This window comes from Silene latifolia, chromosome 6, assembly GCF_048544455.1.
Source record: "Silene latifolia isolate original U9 population chromosome 6, ASM4854445v1, whole genome shotgun sequence".
Classification (NCBI taxonomy): Eukaryota; Viridiplantae; Streptophyta; class Magnoliopsida; order Caryophyllales; family Caryophyllaceae; genus Silene; species Silene latifolia.
This window is the reverse complement of record NC_133531.1, coordinates 126,759,172-126,775,984: the sequence shown is the minus strand read 5'-3', so window position 1 is coordinate 126,775,984 and position 16,813 is coordinate 126,759,172. Positions and strand designations below refer to the sequence as shown.

General features: G+C 35.2%; 1 long non-coding RNA gene across 5 annotated transcripts; it reads left to right on the top strand.

The window, feature by feature from the left end:
* Positions 1-12,797: 12,797 nt before the first annotated feature.
* LOC141587240 (uncharacterized) lies at positions 12,798-16,356 on the top strand. Of its 5 annotated transcripts, XR_012519732.1 has the most exons (6): positions 12,799-13,077; positions 14,194-14,283; positions 14,423-14,487; positions 14,653-14,993; positions 15,244-15,347; positions 16,087-16,350. It is a non-coding gene; the product is annotated as an uncharacterized LOC141587240 (long non-coding RNA). The 5 variants fall into 5 exon arrangements; XR_012519731.1 differs by having other exon boundaries at positions 12,798-13,077; positions 14,194-14,299; positions 14,423-14,993; positions 16,087-16,351; XR_012519729.1 differs by having other exon boundaries at positions 12,798-13,077; positions 14,423-14,993.
* Positions 16,357-16,813: the final 457 nt, after the last annotated feature.

The window sequence follows — 16,813 nt, the reverse complement described above, 5'->3', positions numbered from 1 at the left end:
TCTCAATTATGCGACAAAGGAAATAAAGTTGTCTTTCATTCAGGTTCTTGTCGAATAATAATTGAAGGAACAAGTAGTGTTGTGCTTGAAGGACACCGTAGAAGGAATGTTTATATGATTGATCTAAATAATATTCCTACTAATTCATTCACGTGTATGAAAGTAACGACAGATGATCCGTGCCTTTGGCACAAAAGATTTGCTCACATAAATTCAACAACATTGAATAAGCTAAAGAAATGGGATTTGGTTGAAGGACTTCCCTCAATCAAATTCGATCAAGAAACATTATGTGATTCATGTGCCCGATGCAATCATGTGAGATCATCATTCGAACCCAAGAGAATGGTAAGTACCAAGGAACCACTAGAACTCGTGCATATGGATCTTTGTGGCCCAATGAAGGTAAGAAGTAGAGGTGGATCCAGGTATGTCTTCGTTCTAGTTGATGATTATTCCAGATATGTTTGGCCAATCTTTCTCAATTCAAAAGATGAAACTTTCGAAGAATTTGAAGTTCTAATGAAGCTTGCCCAAAATAATTATAAATCAAAATTAGTTTCCATTCGTACGGATCATGGCACCGAATTTGATAATCATGCCTTTATAGAATATTGTAGGGAGAATGGTGTTGGGCATAACTTCTCAGCACCACGAACCCCACAACAAAACGGTGTTGTTGAACGTATGAATAGAACATTGGAGTATATGGCGCGCACGATGTTGTTGTGTAGCGGCCTACCTCGAAATTTTTGGGCCGAGGCTGTTAGTACTGCATGCTATGTTCATAATCAAGCTTTGATTAGACCCATTCTCAAGAAGACTCCTTGTGAGCTTCTTAGGGGACGTAAACCTAACATATCACATCTACGTTGCTTCGGGAGTAAATGTTTTGTCCATAATAATGGCAAAAATAGATTAAGCAAATTCGATCCCAGAAGTGACGAAGTGATGTTTGTCAGTTATTATAATCATAGTAAAGCATATAAGGTTTTCAATGAAAGAACATTATACATCAAAGAAAGTGTTCATGTTGTTTTTGATGAGAATAATATGTTTGACAAAGCTGAACAGGATGAGGAAGAAGATTTGAACGAACCTGATTTCCGACTATCGAGGGATGAACTTCCAGAATTGGATGAAGTAGATAAAGAAATTGAGGGCACAAATGATGAACAAGGAAGCCCTTCGAATGATAAAGGAAAGAGAACTGAGAGTTTAGTTGATGATACTAAAACCTCTTCTCAATCTAAGAAATTAGAGGATAAAGTTATAACTGATGAAGATATAACTTCAACTCCAAATCAACGAATTAGATCCAATGTTATAACTGATTCTGTTATAACTCCAGGATTGGATTCAGGGGGAACAAGGCTTGAACCCCAATCATTCAAAGAAGGCGAGACTAGTTCAGATGAAGATGTGCCTCCTGTTTCTAAGAAATGGAAATATAAGGATTCTCATCCAATGGAAACCATCCTAGGAAATTTGAATGAAGGTGTGCGAACTCGTAGAAGACTTAACAACTTTTGTTCGTTCTACTCCGTTCTCTCAACCATTGAGCCAACAAATATCAAAGAAGCACTTGCCGAACCAGATTGGATCGTTGCTATGCAAGAAGAGCTTCAACAGTTCGAACTGAACAAAGTGTGGCATTTGGTTCCAAGACCTAAAAAACGAAAAGTTATCGGTACGAGATGGGTTTTTAGAAACAAGCTGGACGATACAGGAGTTATTGTACGAAATAAAGCAAGATTGGTTGTACAAGGGTATAATCAACAAGAAGGAATTGACTATGATGAGACCTTCGCTCCTGTAGCCAGACTTGAGGCTATTAGACTATTAATAGCGTTTGCTGCTCATAAAGGAATTAAACGTTATCAAATGGACGTTAAGACAATATTTTTTAACGGTTATTTGAATGAGGAGGTTTTCGTCGAACAACCTCCAGGATTTCTCGATAGCAAGTTTCAAAACCATGTTTTCAAATTAGATAAAGCCTTGTATGGTTTGAAACAAGCTCCGAGGTCGTGGTATGACAGATTGTCAAAATATCTTCTTGAAAGTGGTTTTAAAAGAGGATCTGTCGATAAAACCCTATTCCAAAAAACTGAGGATTCCGATTTATTAGTTGTACAAATATACGTTGACGATATTATTTTTGGTTCAACTAATAATCGTTTATGCAAGTATTTTTCAGATTTAATGACCTCAGAATTCGAGATGAGCATGATGGGAGAACTCAAGTTCTTCCTTGGACTCCAGATTCAACAAACTTTTGAAGGAATTATGATACACCAACAAAAATACATCAAGGAGCTAATCAAGAAATTCGGTATGGAAAATTCTAATTCTAAGCCAACTCCTATGGGTACTGAGAAGAAGTTGACTTTGGATTAAAACGGTAAGTATGTCGATGAGACGACTTATCGAGGTATGATTGGCTCACTTCTTTATTTAACTGCAAGTCGTCCGGATATTATGTTTAGTTTATGCGTATGTGCTCGGTTTCAATCGTGCCCTAAAGAATCTCATATGATTGCAGTTAAGAGAATCTTGAAGTATTTAATCGGCACATCTAAATTATATCTGTGGTATCCTCTTGAGTGTAATTTCGATCTCATAGGGTATTCAAATGCAGATTATGCAGGTTGTTCACTTGACAAAAAAAGTACTTCCGGCATAGCCACGTTTGTTGGACCGTGTATCATTACGTGGGAGTCAAAAAAGCAAAATTCCGTTGCGTTATCTACAAAAAGCGAATATATTCTTTCTTTGGATTGGTATGTTCTCAACTTTTATGGCTTAAGCAACAATTATGTGATTACGGTGTTAATGTTGGGTGTATACCTATTTTGTGCGACAACACGAGTGCTATAATCATATCTAAGAACCCGGCACAACACTCACGACCTAAGCATATAGACATCAGACACCATTTTCTATGTGATCATGTAGATAAGGGCAACATAAGACTGGAATTTTGTAGTACAGAAAAATAATGGGCTGACATTTTTACCAAAGCATTGGCTAGAGAACGTTTTGAGATTTTACGTTGGAAATTGGTTTAATTGGTGGCAACTAAACTTGTCACAAATATTCTATTCTCCGTATGACTGACTAGATTTGACGAGATTGTATGACTGTGTCCGTATTTTTCATTGCAAGTTTATTTATGTCAAATTTTATTTTATAATATGAGAATATTCCATTTGCTAGTCATATATATTTTGAGTTTTATTACGAATCATAAAGTCGTAACAAATTGCCTCCTTATTTTTCCTTAACCGAAATTCTCTACCAAAATTTTATCTCTTGCCATATCTTATCTTATCATATCTTATAAATTATCTACCCTAACCACTTATATTATTTTATGGTAAGTAAATAATTAACGAAAAAAAGAGAATATTTACCTACCTAATTCCACACGTCACCTCCACCTTCCTTATCTCACTCAACCTCTTTTACCATAATTCACAATTAACACTCCCCATAAATACCCCACCCTCTACCGTCACCATCAACACACAACTCTCAATATTTACTTTTTCTTTCTACACCTTTCCACACTCAACCTCCAAAATCAAATCATCATCATGGCTCCTCCCTCAACTCGCCTTCACTCACCCTCAACTCGGACCGGGACCTCCAAAATACCATGCAACAAAACCTATGTCCCTCTCAAAACTCCCTCACCTTCATCAAACCAAAAACCAACTAATCTTGATCATAACCGGGTTGATCCTAACTTAGAAGGGAAAAGACGGAAGTTAAATAAGGGGAAGAAGAAGGCCGTAGGGTTTGAAGGCTCGGTGGAGGAAACCGAGGTCGTATCTACTCAAGAAGGTCATCAAAGAGCAATGTTCCGAGAGTATATGCCGAATGCAACATCATCGGGGCTTGATAAGCTTCGACTTACCACGGACGAAAGAACCTGAGTCAACAATGTTATGCGGTATGGTATTCATGGTGGTCATTCTTACTCCGAAAAATGGTATGGGAAAATTGAAGCTTTACAATTTTTTAAGGATTTCTTGAATTTTCAAGAATGGAAGAAAGTTAGTTCTTTTGTTGGTCCGGTTTATCCTATTGAGGTAATCCGGTTATATTCTTCTGTCTCCGTAAAAAATAACGTGTTGCATGCTATGGTGAATGAATCCGAAGTCAAAATCTCCCTTGTCGATTTTTGTACTCTGTTTTCGGTCCCTGATGATGGGATCGAAATAAATCCGAGTACGGAATGGGGAGATGTGATGGAGGAAGAAAAGATTAAAATTAAGAAGTCTTTTGATGTTGATGCTACGGGGTCGAGTAATATGCTTGCGGGGTCGTTCACTCCAAAATTGAAATTCTTTCTCAATTTTCTTTGGAACACGGTTGTCCCAAGGAGGGGTGGTCGTGATAAATTGTCGAGTTATGAGATAGTATTGATGTCTAAGTGGCTTGAAGGGTCCAAAGTTAGTCTTCCTCATCTCGTGTTTCATAAAACTGTCCAAACAAGTATTTCCGTCACCGAGGAAAAATTTTATACTACTTTGGATTTGCCGTATGGTATGTGGGTCTCTCGACTTTTGGAACAAAAAGGGGTAATTGGGTCTTCTAGCTATGGTGTAATTGTCAAAGATGAGATGTGTGACACTCATCTTAAATTCATGAAGATTGGTGCAATTGGACCCGATTTGGTGTTTTTGGCTAAGGGGAATGTGGTGGAGAAATCGTCGGATGTGGTCTCAGTAGTTGAACAAAAGTTGGACTCGTTTATGGCGAGTATTTGTGAGAAAATGGATGCACAAAATAAGATGGTTGCGGAATTGGTCTCAGGTTTGGGTCAAGACAGGAATGGGGCTTCGGGTTCGAAGGGTTCGGATCTTGCCGAGGTCTTGTCTTATTTGCATGGGTTGGAAGCTCGGGTTGATGCTATGGCTCAGGATGCGGCTAGGGCGGCTAAGGAGTGTGTCCGTCATTCCGGGTCATTGGCTAACTTAGCTAGTCAAGGAGGGGCAATATGGCGTGAAGGGAAGGCTATGCATGAGGATATGCGGGTTGTTTACGAGGCTACTAAAGCCTTGTCATTGAAAGTGCTCAATTTCGAGACGTGTCTCACGGCACAAGCTAACCATGTTCGCTCATGCTTTGATCATCTTGATTCTCTTGAGATTAGGACCCGTCCCGGTTATGTGAACCCAAATGTCGTGAAACGCGACTACGCTTAACCCGTCATCGTCCTTACCTTGCTTTTCTTTTTATTAGACTTTCTATTTTGAATAATTGTCTAATTCGGCCCATTTTGGCTTGCTCTTCCATTCGGCCCATTTGGCTTTATCACTTGTCTCCTTATTCGGCCCATTGTCAATTAGACTACTTTGGTTTGTAGTACTCTTATTTTATATTTGGCATGCTTAATGTAGATTATCTTCTCGTATTATAATCTTTCTTTGCATGATTAATACGTGTCTCGATCTATATCATTCTAGTTGTTTTATGTCTTTTCTCGTCTTTTCAATGATGTCAAGAGGGGGAAGAAAATTATCGTGACTTAAGTATTTGCCTAAGCTTGCTCCTTGTCAGAACCTTTAATCTCTTATGGTCCTTAGATGCTATACTTTGTATATTAGTGGATTGTTCTTGCGTTCGACTGACTATGACTTTTATAGTATTTTGTTGTGGGGGAACGTTCACTTAGTCACAAATCATAAGAGACTTATCATCATCAAAAAGGGAGAATTTGTTGGACCATATAGATATATGATTAAGTTTTGATAATGACAAGTGTGTGCTTCGTTTTATATATACTCTTGCTCGTAATCGTTTGTTTAGTCTTTGTTACAATGACTTAGATTTACAAGTTTAGCAAGTCAATGTTATAGCTAACAATGCTAAAACATTACTTGCTAAACTTGTAAATCTAAGTCATTCTAACAAAGACTAAACAAACGATTACGAGCAAGAGTATATATAAAACGAAGCACACACTTGTCATTATCAAAATGGTCCAACAAATTCCCCCTTTTTAATGATGACAAGTCTCTTATGATTTGTGACTAAGTGAACGTTCCCCCGCAACAAAATACTATAAAAGTCATAGTCAGTCGAACGCAAGAACAATCCACTAATATACAAAGTATAGAATCTAAGGACCTTAAGAAATTAAAGGTTCTGACAAGGAGCAAGCTTAGGCAAATACTTAAGTCACGATAATTTTCGCATGTTATAGCATTCTTAGCTATAACATTGAAGATTTATGAGGCATCATTCAAGTAATGTTATAGCAGCTTGAGCTATAACATTGGAGATTCTTAAAGCGTCATAGTAACTGTAACAAGTTTCAAGTATGATGATCACTCAAGCAAAAGGCTAGATCAAGTCTTTAACAAGCTCAAGATGAAGAGCTTTTGGTCAAGATAAAGAGAAGATCCTATCACTGAAGATCTCCAGGAAGATTAGCTGGTATAGGTCTTCATCTAATGACGGTATCTTAAGAAAAGAATATTGGGAAGGTAAAGTTATAGCTATTTCACCTATAACTTTACTTAACAAACTTAAAGTTATAGCTGTTTCTACTATAACTTTGGGTAGCATTTTAATGGCACAATTTTAATAGTTTTAAAATCATTTTTCAAAGGATAAAATTCTTTAAACATATTTCGAAATCATATGTATCTATAGTGGAGTTGATATATGGGTTGTTATAATGGATATCTTGCATGTCTCTATTGGTTAGTAAAACGACTTATGGGTCGTCATGCTACCTAGGGTTTGCTAGTTTATTTTAACCTAACCCTAATCCAAGAAGAACGATTTTCGTCTAGATGGACACGGGCCTAGGGTTTCGGCCGCTGGCTTTAAACCTTTAGGTTTTACAAGTCCTCTAGTACAAGTAACCTATCTAATTAAATCTAGCTTATATTTTTATAAGATATTTTCTTATCTTAAATATATACATGATTTAATTTGTTTACTTATCTGAAAATCTTAAAGATATAGTTATAGAAAAAAAAGATTCACTTTTATCTTATTTACCTAAACTAATATATCTTGGATTGAATTAGGAAAGAGATAGAGTTCTATCTCTTGCAAGATAAACCGCCTATCTCACGACATCCTAGGGTTTCGTGCAAACCCTAGTTCTTTCCTCTACTATAAATACATATGATCATTCTTTATTCTAGTCAAGCTTTTCGAAATATTAAAAATACCTGGCAAACAAAATTGAGTTTAATTTTTAATTGGCTATTCTTATTGTTTTGCGTTTGGAAAATCTTGCGAAAAGTCGTGCTCTTTAATTTGCTTATTTTTTTCTTAAGGTTACGTCATAAGATAATAGTACTTCATATTGTTTCTTACTCGTTCAATTGTGTGAACACTTAGAAGAACAATCAAGTGCTTTCTTAGTAACTTAAGATAGTCAAAACCGAATATCTAGTGATATTCAAATGGAGTTATAGTTAGAGTTATCTATACGAGTGGGTTGATAATTTTGTAATTCGGAGAAAGGTACTAAAATTATTAATCGAGAATAGTGGACGTAGGCTTCGACGTGTGAAGCTGAACCACTTCAAATATCGTGTGTCCTTGCAGTTTTTCTTTTCGTTCATTTCATTACGTTCATAATCACTTAGTTAATTAGTTAAAGTTTATTTAATAAACTTTAAGTAATTAATCATTGATATAAAATAAAAAGTAGGCATAAGTTTTTAAATACTCAATTCACCCCTCCTCTCGAGTATTTCGGGTGTGATAGACTCTTCAACTAACATAATACCTACTCCATAAAAACAATCTCTGATTAAGCTTATCTGTTTTAATCTGTCGTTCAATGAATCCAAGCAGCAAAACTGGACAGAATTTAGATCAAGATGGAGATCATTAGCATTTAATGGGAGAGCATCGCAAAACTGGACAGAATCTAGATCAAGATGGACACTCAAAATAGGGGAACTTGGGGATACATTGAGGCATAGCAAATGGTACGAAGGTTAAAAGTACAGTGAAATGATTACCAAAGCTTTAGTTACTACCCATCCACACTGACTTTTTTAACCTTGGGATCACAGTGAAATGAACTAATGAAGAACTGCGAAATGAAGAACAATTAATGGGAAAGAATTGCAAATGGTTGACCTATTTAGGAAGACGTAAAATATAGATTCAGATAGACACATATTTAGCTACCGGGATTGCAGAACCCAAAAAAAAAGCGTGTAACGAAGATAAAGAAAAGTAATAATTATCAGAGAGTACAACCTCTTTACGCCAAGAACATCATAGCTTCATTCAAATATTGCCTTGAATCATTGAATGTAAGATAGGGAAAGAGAAAAGCAAAATAATAACACAGCGTGCTTGTGGTGGATGTCAGAATGGACTGAAACACAAAAAAAAAATTCGAACAATTAATGCCTAGAGACGTATCAAATGCAAAAAATACTATTTTGGACATCCACACAGTCGCACACTTTTAAAATAACAAGCATTGTGCTGCATCTCAGAGCTCAAGCTCCCCTCCCTCTTGTTCAAACCAATTCTGAGTAAGTCACCCTTCTATAATTATACAAAAACAAAGGCCCACTTGTGTAAGACTCTAGAAGCAATAGAGCATTAATTTTATCTAGCTGAATTAGCACTTATTACCCAAAAAAGACAGAGGCAAGGCCAAAGACTAAGGACGGAAATACTGAATTTTAATTTAAAGTTGTGTGTTTACAGTTTATGTAAATCTAGAACTGCACGCACCCGAATGATCAAATTACAGAGAAAAGACAACTGCTGAAACAAACATACATGATATATAGAATGAAAAAGACCACCCTTATATGTGGAGCAATCTTGAAAGGGAGATAATTGACCGCCACGGGCGAGAGATAGAGGACGTTAACTAAAATATCAGCTGTGAGGAGCTATAGAAGAGCAACCTAGAAAAAGAAATTAATAGAAGTACTTTATTAGTTCATGAAAATGTACAATAAATGAACACAACAATGTAATGTACGAGAGAGAATATTCATATGGTCAAGCACATTGCATTCACCGCTACTCTCACCTCACTATCCAACACCACTACCTTTACGCTACCCATTGTTATTGGTGCCACATACCTTTAAAAAAGCTCCAAAATCAGAAGTCGTTCAAGCACAAAACGGAAAAATAAGTATTCATGTCGACATGTCGTACTTCAGTTTTCATACGGTTTTTAATTTTATCTGCTTGTGTAGGAGGATAAAAGGAGGATAGAAGAGACAAACGAAAGGAAGAGGAAGTTCAATGTGAAATACTTTGATGGCGTGACGCCAGAAGAGATGGAAGCATACAGAATGAAGAGGTGCATCATGAAGATCCAATGAAGGATTTCCTGTGAGGTCTCCTTTTCAAATGAATCTTCTTAATGCTACATAGTTAAATGGGGATTTCCTTTGACAATTTCTTTTGATTTATTTTCCTTGATAATGTTTTTAGTGGAGCAAGAAATGAAACTGTAAGAATTTTATGAAACCATGACTTCTGATAGTGCTTAGCATAATCACAATACAAAAATGCAGATGATACATGTTGAGACATGAACTTCCAATAAAACTACGAAGAGAGAAAGAGAAATACTGAGATCTAAGAAATAATGCAATGGACCTTCGTAAATTCCTTCTTGGGTGGACGCTTCTTATAATAAAAACTCGGAATTGGATTAGCCTTGATGAACATCATGTTTGCTCTGAAATGATTTATTCTTTTTCTTCCTCTTCCTGAAAATCACAACGATTGAAAGGAAATCATGGATATTATGTAAAGAGTAAATTCTTTTCTAGGTTAATGAATGTTTTCTTTATGTGATAAATCAAAATGTTTTTTATGTCGTAGTCTCTAACTAAGAATGTAGTATTTCCTATTCATTAATGCAGCGATTCTAAGAGTTCTATGAATAAAACATTTTCAAGCAGGACTAAAGACAAAGAAACAAAATACTGATAAAAGAATTAAGAGGCGGTTGATCATTAAATATTCATTTTACACAAACGCTATACCTTAGTCCTTGCCTCAAACTCCTGTTTCTCTGCCTCTAGAGCTTTACGCTTTTCCTCTAACTTTGCATACTCTTCTAACTAATGAACAATACTATCTCTTACAGTTTGTTGTTTTCTAAGAGACAATATAGTTGTACTGAAACTAATTACCATACCAAAGTTCCCAAATAACCAAAAAAAGGGAGGACGCATAAACATAGGCTTAGCATCAAAATCAGTATTTGTCTGTAAGAGCAAACAATCTCATAAACTGGTTGGTTCATGGGATTAAAAGTAATGAGACGGAAAGAGTTTGAAAGTGTTCGAGTCAATTTTTCAAAGACTCATTGACTAATGAGGTGATACAAAATCATTAAAACGATAAGGCGTGAGTACATGTCCTCCCCCCTCTAAGCCTTTTTAGCCTTGATCATGGAATCTATCTTCTTCTCCAAAACCTTCGCTGAGTCCCTCCTTCTCTAAACCTAGCCACCATGATCTAATTATCATAATATTTATTCTCCTAAAAATTAATTTAGCCAAGTTTACTCCGCACACCACAACTAACCCAGTTCACAGCTTATGTCAACGACTCAAAGGGCAAAACTCGTTTTCACACCAACATTTATCTCATAATTTACTTCATCTCAACTAATAAACTTCAATTTCAACCAAATGTAATTTAATTAACTTAATCTCTTCAAAGATACCACGAATCCCCTAGCCAATATCCTCTAAGCACGGTTGAGATAAAGCCGAAAGCAGATCAACAATAACTTACCCATTAAGCCATTCACCTTATCATTCTCCAAGTTCGCCCGTAAAAACAAGCAAAAATGACATTATCAGGCTTAATATTGATCTAATTAATTGTTTAGAAAGATCAAATGCACTTACAAAGTCATAAACATTAGCATAAGCTCTAATAATAGAGTTTTACTTCTCTGGGAACTTCGAGCGAACAGTTGGTGGGCAAAAGAGGGCTCTTCAGCAAACCACACCGCATAATCAACCTAAAATAAAATACTTAACATATGAATTGTAGACCGATAAGGTTCTGAACAAATCACCAGATTTTTAATTGCTGTTTCTTGCGATATAATTATACAAGAAAAATAATACTCATGTAATAATAGACAAATACTTGTAGCGTGAGACGACGACACATCTTGAAAATCGGAGGGCTCTCTTCCATAGTTCCATGGGACCATATCCACCGAAAATTAGTACATAACCTGATAAACCAACAAAATTAAAACCCATTAAATTAAATAAAATAGTCAAGAACCACATCTCTACCAACATATATGAGGAATTGATATCTGAACCGAACAATTTATGATTGAGTAGACCAACACAAGAATTGACAGCCCATGTACTGAATAAAGTGGTGCAATCTAAGTAACAAGCATGTCAGCTAGTTACATAAAACCCTAAAATTGAACAAACCCCCAAAATCAGTCATCCAAAATATGATCATTCAAACAAACAGCCCAGGTACTGAATAAACCACCCCCAAAACCAAAATATAGATGAATCAACAACAAGACAACGTAAAACTTGAAAACAAGATTCAACAAGGTAAAAATCAACGAAAAATTAAATAACCTGGCGCTGATTTTCCGAGAAGTAGAAGAACAAAGAAATAGGAGAAGGTAGCAAATAAAGTAGAGGAAAAGAAGATAGGTATGGTCGTATGGGAGAAAGATGATGATGGTATGGCTGAAAAGTGTATGGAGAATGGGTGGATGAGAACAAATGAGAGGCACGGACACAGAGAACAAAAGCCAAGGTGAAAAAATAAGGAAAATGTAAGTTTTCCTAATATTAACCTATAATAATGAACAACTGAGGCCCAAATAAGTGAGGTCCAAAGACATTCCCAAAAATAGGCCGCTGATCTTCAATAAATACAACCAAACCCGCACAAAACCAGCCCAACCCGTGCATGTGTTACTATTCATTAGAGTAGTTACTATTCATTAGTGAATAGTAAATTGTTGCTCATACATTTTATAAAGGTGTAAGATAAGATTTGTCCCTACCATAAGATTTTAAAGTATTACGTAAGATCTCTTCGTTATTTTGATTTGTTCATTGAATATTTGTCGGCTATAAAAGTATAGTACATGGGCTAGGTTGAATCCACCGTGTTTAAATCAACAAATCTTGCATGTAACGTCTCACAACCTTTTTTTTATTTATTATTTAAATTAAATTGGATATAAGTTGTCACAAGCTTGTTAATTCTAGTGAGGATCCATTGTGTGTGCCACACCACTTAGCTTCTAACACCTCAACAAATTAATATATATTCCCCCTCCATTCAACTCCACAAGGCCCTTTTCTTTTTTCACGTTTGCCAAAGCGTGTTTTACGCGGTAAATATCGTTAGCTACGTTTTTGCAAAAATTATAAAAGTTAGATATTTTTAACTTTCTCGTAAATACGAGCCAAACAAGATCTCATATGAATATATTTTCATTTACGTATTGAGAGAAAATTGATAGTGAATGCTCATTTGTGAATAGTGTGTAAAATAAAAAAGGGCCCTGTGTAGTTGAATGGAGGGAGTATATTGTAATATTTTATTTTGCCAATAGTGATGTGTCAAAATGTAAGTGGTGTGACACACACTAGTAGAAAAACATTAATTTGCGGCTCTCTATTTGAGTCGTTTTTACCAAACAGCAGCAAATAGAGAATACGATTTACTTTAATTTTTTCTTCTATATATAACTATTTGAGGCGTTTTAAGAAAAACGCCGCAATTATCACATAAGAGGCGTTTTATTTGGAAAACGCAGCAAAAGAAATTTCAGAAAAAACCAAAAAATCAAAATATACACACAACAATACACAACTACTCCTACCTTATTCCTTACCCGACACACTAAGCAGCCACAAGTCCACAACCAATTTGCAGGAACAAAAATACCTTACTCTCCCATCAATCAAGCTTATTCATCGTCGTCACTGACGCTCGCACCATCGTCGTTCACGTATCGTTGTGGCTCAATCGTAAAATCGTTCAAGTGCCATCATCGCTTCCTTTACTCCCCCGATTCTCCATTTGTGAGAGGTAATTTCTCTAATTATATGTGAATTTTGATCTATACTAATTTTTGTTAATTTTTTGTAATTATTGTTGTCTGATTATGGGTACAGTAAAAGATTGAAATTTGTGCTCATAAACTAGGGTTAAACTATGTAATTTATAGTTTAGGGTTTGTAGAAATTTGGGATTTGGGGTCAAAATTCGAATTAGAAGTCGATAAATGTGGCGTGAATTCAGATCCTTTGCCTAATGATTGCGAGAAACTATTCCGGTCATGCTGTCTGTCACAATCGCAAATTTATCTGCGTCCTTTTTATTGTCAGTTGTACTGTTTTAACAAGGACTATTGTTAGTTAAATAGGATTATTGCCTCGCTTTTGTGCTAAATTTGGCTGGGTAGTTTTTAGAAACGAATCTAAAATGAAATTTGTATTTCATATGTTTCTTAGGGTTTACGATTGAATTGGGGATTGTTTTCTATAGTAATCAAACTCTAGGCGATTCATTGTATAATTAGGTTTACATGATTCATTTATTTCATTCTATCATGTGAGAGGACCATAATGTGTGACAAGTATTGATTTTAAGCATAATGGAGCTTCATGAAAACATGTAGGTTTGTGAAATTGATGATTTTGTGTAATTAGATTTGTCGTCATAATTAGTTTACATGATTGATTTTCTTAATGATTTCCATGTCGAGCCCCCTTCTCCTGAATCCAACCATGATGCAGTTAGTTCTTATATGTTTTATTTAATTTGTAAGCTAAATATACTCAAGTATACAAGTTAGGACTAACAAGGAATTGTCATACCTGAAAAATTGTAGGATTAGTTAAGAGTACAAGCAAGCAAATTGGTATATTCTCCCTTTTTTGTGAAACTAACCATTGATGATGTCATTTTTTGCCAAGTTGTGAAGAACATTTGATGTTACACTTTATTATAATAATAAAGGAAATGTGGCTTCTGAAATCAGTAGTGTATTAGTTATCTATTGAACTATTGTCGTTTTCGATATTGTATTCTCTTAAAGTTATAATTTCGAGACGCAAATATTGTCATGCTGTTCACTTGACATGTACATGGTTACATTCCTAGCTTGTTCCACCTCTTAATAACTTAAGGTCATTATTGCAGATTTTATAAATCTCATTTCTTACAAATGAAGTGTGTAACAAAGGGAATAAACGGACAATTGCATCAGAGCATGTATTTGAGGCCCAACAGGTGAGTGTCAACAACTGTAAGTATCTGTAAGTTGTTCTCTTGACAATAGTTCTAATGTTCTGACCTATTTGAACTCTTGGAATATATTATCTTCGAAGAAAGTTTGTATTGAGAGATTTTATTTGTTCTCTTTTTACAGTGCGAGGCTAAAAAAGATCGAAATTTAGAATTACAGATAGGAAGACAACTATTCACTATTTAATGGTAACATCCAATTTTTCTTCTTATTCTATTCACTTAAATGATTTAAAATGTGTTGCTCTTATTTTATTCGCATAAATGGTACGGAAGAGGAACTCAATATGTATACTTTCCTTTCTAATTGTCAAGTGATTGTTATTGACTACTCTCTTAGTTGCTATTGTACAGATACAAGTATCGTGCTTGTCAAGGAGATGATGAATTTGATATTGCCAGTGGAGGAAAAGTTATATATATCTTCTCATGTTGCCATGACACAACTCTTTCTTTTATAGTTCCCTTAGCTTCATCTTAAAATTGGTAGCCATGGTCTAGTAGAGTGTTGAGTTTTTTTGGTCCGTTAATTTTTTTTGCATTGCATTTGGACTTTGTATGACCTGTAATGTGTTCATACTTTCTCTAGAATGGACAACTATTTGTGTCAGCTATTTTTTGTATGATCAAGATCTGCAGTGTGATGTTCTATGGGAACTTGCCTCTCGAAATATACCTTGGGAGAATTTATGCAGGTATTTGTTATTGGTCGTGGCTTGCAGTAGGTAGCCAAAGTCTAGGGTGGGTATGGCTTGTTCGATTTACGCTTAGGCAACATGAATTTTGTTAAATTTTTGTCGTTTTTTTCGACTTTGGACTGAACATTCTATAGTCTTTAATCTATTATTCTACTCCCTCTTTTCTCATGTAGCGACTGTTACTTCTAAAGGGCTAAGTTCTAGTTATGTTGACCTTTAGATGCTTATTACTGTTATTTTATTTCAGGTTGCTTAATTTGCGAATATGAGGAAGCAACTTTGAGTCTTAGAGGATAGGCTGGTTCTATGGTGCACCTCGCTTGACAGATGTATGCTTTGTCTAATTGTAAGGTAAAGAGTCCCACTCCTGCATGCTTAGCGTGTTTATGTTCATTTACCCGACAGATGCTACAATGGAAGCGATTTATCTGGAAAAAAAAAAATGCTTTGCATTTTCATTTACTTGTTTGATGAGATGCTGTAAGAGCATCTAAAGCAATACAAGATAGGACAGGGTTGTTGTACTCATTTACATGCTTCTGAATATTTATGATTGATTAGTTTTAAGGGCGTCTAAACCAACCTCTACTTCAATATAAACAATTAAACATTATCATCGTCGGAAAACATTAAGTTGTGGTTGCTTTGATACCCTTTTAATGCTATGCTTATAAGCAAATTTGACCCCTAGTTTAGAAGGTAAAACTTAGGCAAGTGCAATTGTTTCAGTATAATATAGTAGTGGATATCACCAAGGAGTTATAGAGAATTGAGGAACATTATAAATTTTAAGTTAAATGTTACTTCTTACTTGAAAGGTTTGTTTTAAGTCCTCTTTCGTCAATGCTCTTCTGTAGTGATGCGTCAGATTTAAGACGTTGTAGACATAAATATCATAACCTCAATGTAGTTCAGACTTGAAGTTAGTTATTCCGGAGTTGTTGTATAATGTGGTTGCTGTAGCTTAAAATGTAAATTTTTCATGTTCTTTTTTCTTGATTCTTAAATGTGTCTAACAAATATTAATAGCTTGCAGCACATTGAAGAATGGAGTATTAATATTTTCCACGTTTTCTTTCATTGTGTTTAGATTCCTGCTGATGGAGTAGTAATTTTTTGTCATGCTCCTGCCATAGATGAATCCAGTATGACAGGAGAGAGCAAAAGGCTTGTTCTTGCAACTCATCATGTTGATATTTGTTCAAGTTTAGTATTGAAGATATAATTTTGGGATTCTAAAGCCCCTATCATGTAATAGTCTTAAGTGTAAATTAATGTCTTAGAGTATAAGTTTAGATTACATTTTTTTATAAAACATTTGTATTATTCTCAAATCATTTATGAATGTAAAGTATAATTTTATATATATTTTAGATTGCATTTTTTATAATTAATGTGCATCAAATATTTTTTTTTTATTTTAAAAATTACTTCCTCCATTCAACTCCACTCTACCACTTTCCTTTTTCACGTTTGCCAATGCGTGTTTTACGCGCTAAATATCGTTAGCTACGTATTTGCAAAAATTATAAAAGTTAAATATTTTTAATGTACTCGTAAAGACGAATCAAACAAGATCCCACGTGAATATATTTCCACTTACGTATCGGGAGAAAATTGAAATTGAATACTAACTCGTGAATAGTGTAGAAAAATGAAATTGGTAGAGTGGAGTTGAATGGAGGAAGTATCTATTTGCGGCTCCTTTTCCAGAAAAACGCCGCAAATAAAACCTCTATTTGCTGCTCCTTTTTAAAATAACGCAGCAAATAGAGGATCTTATTTGCTGCGTTTTTAAAAAACGCCGCAAATAAGGT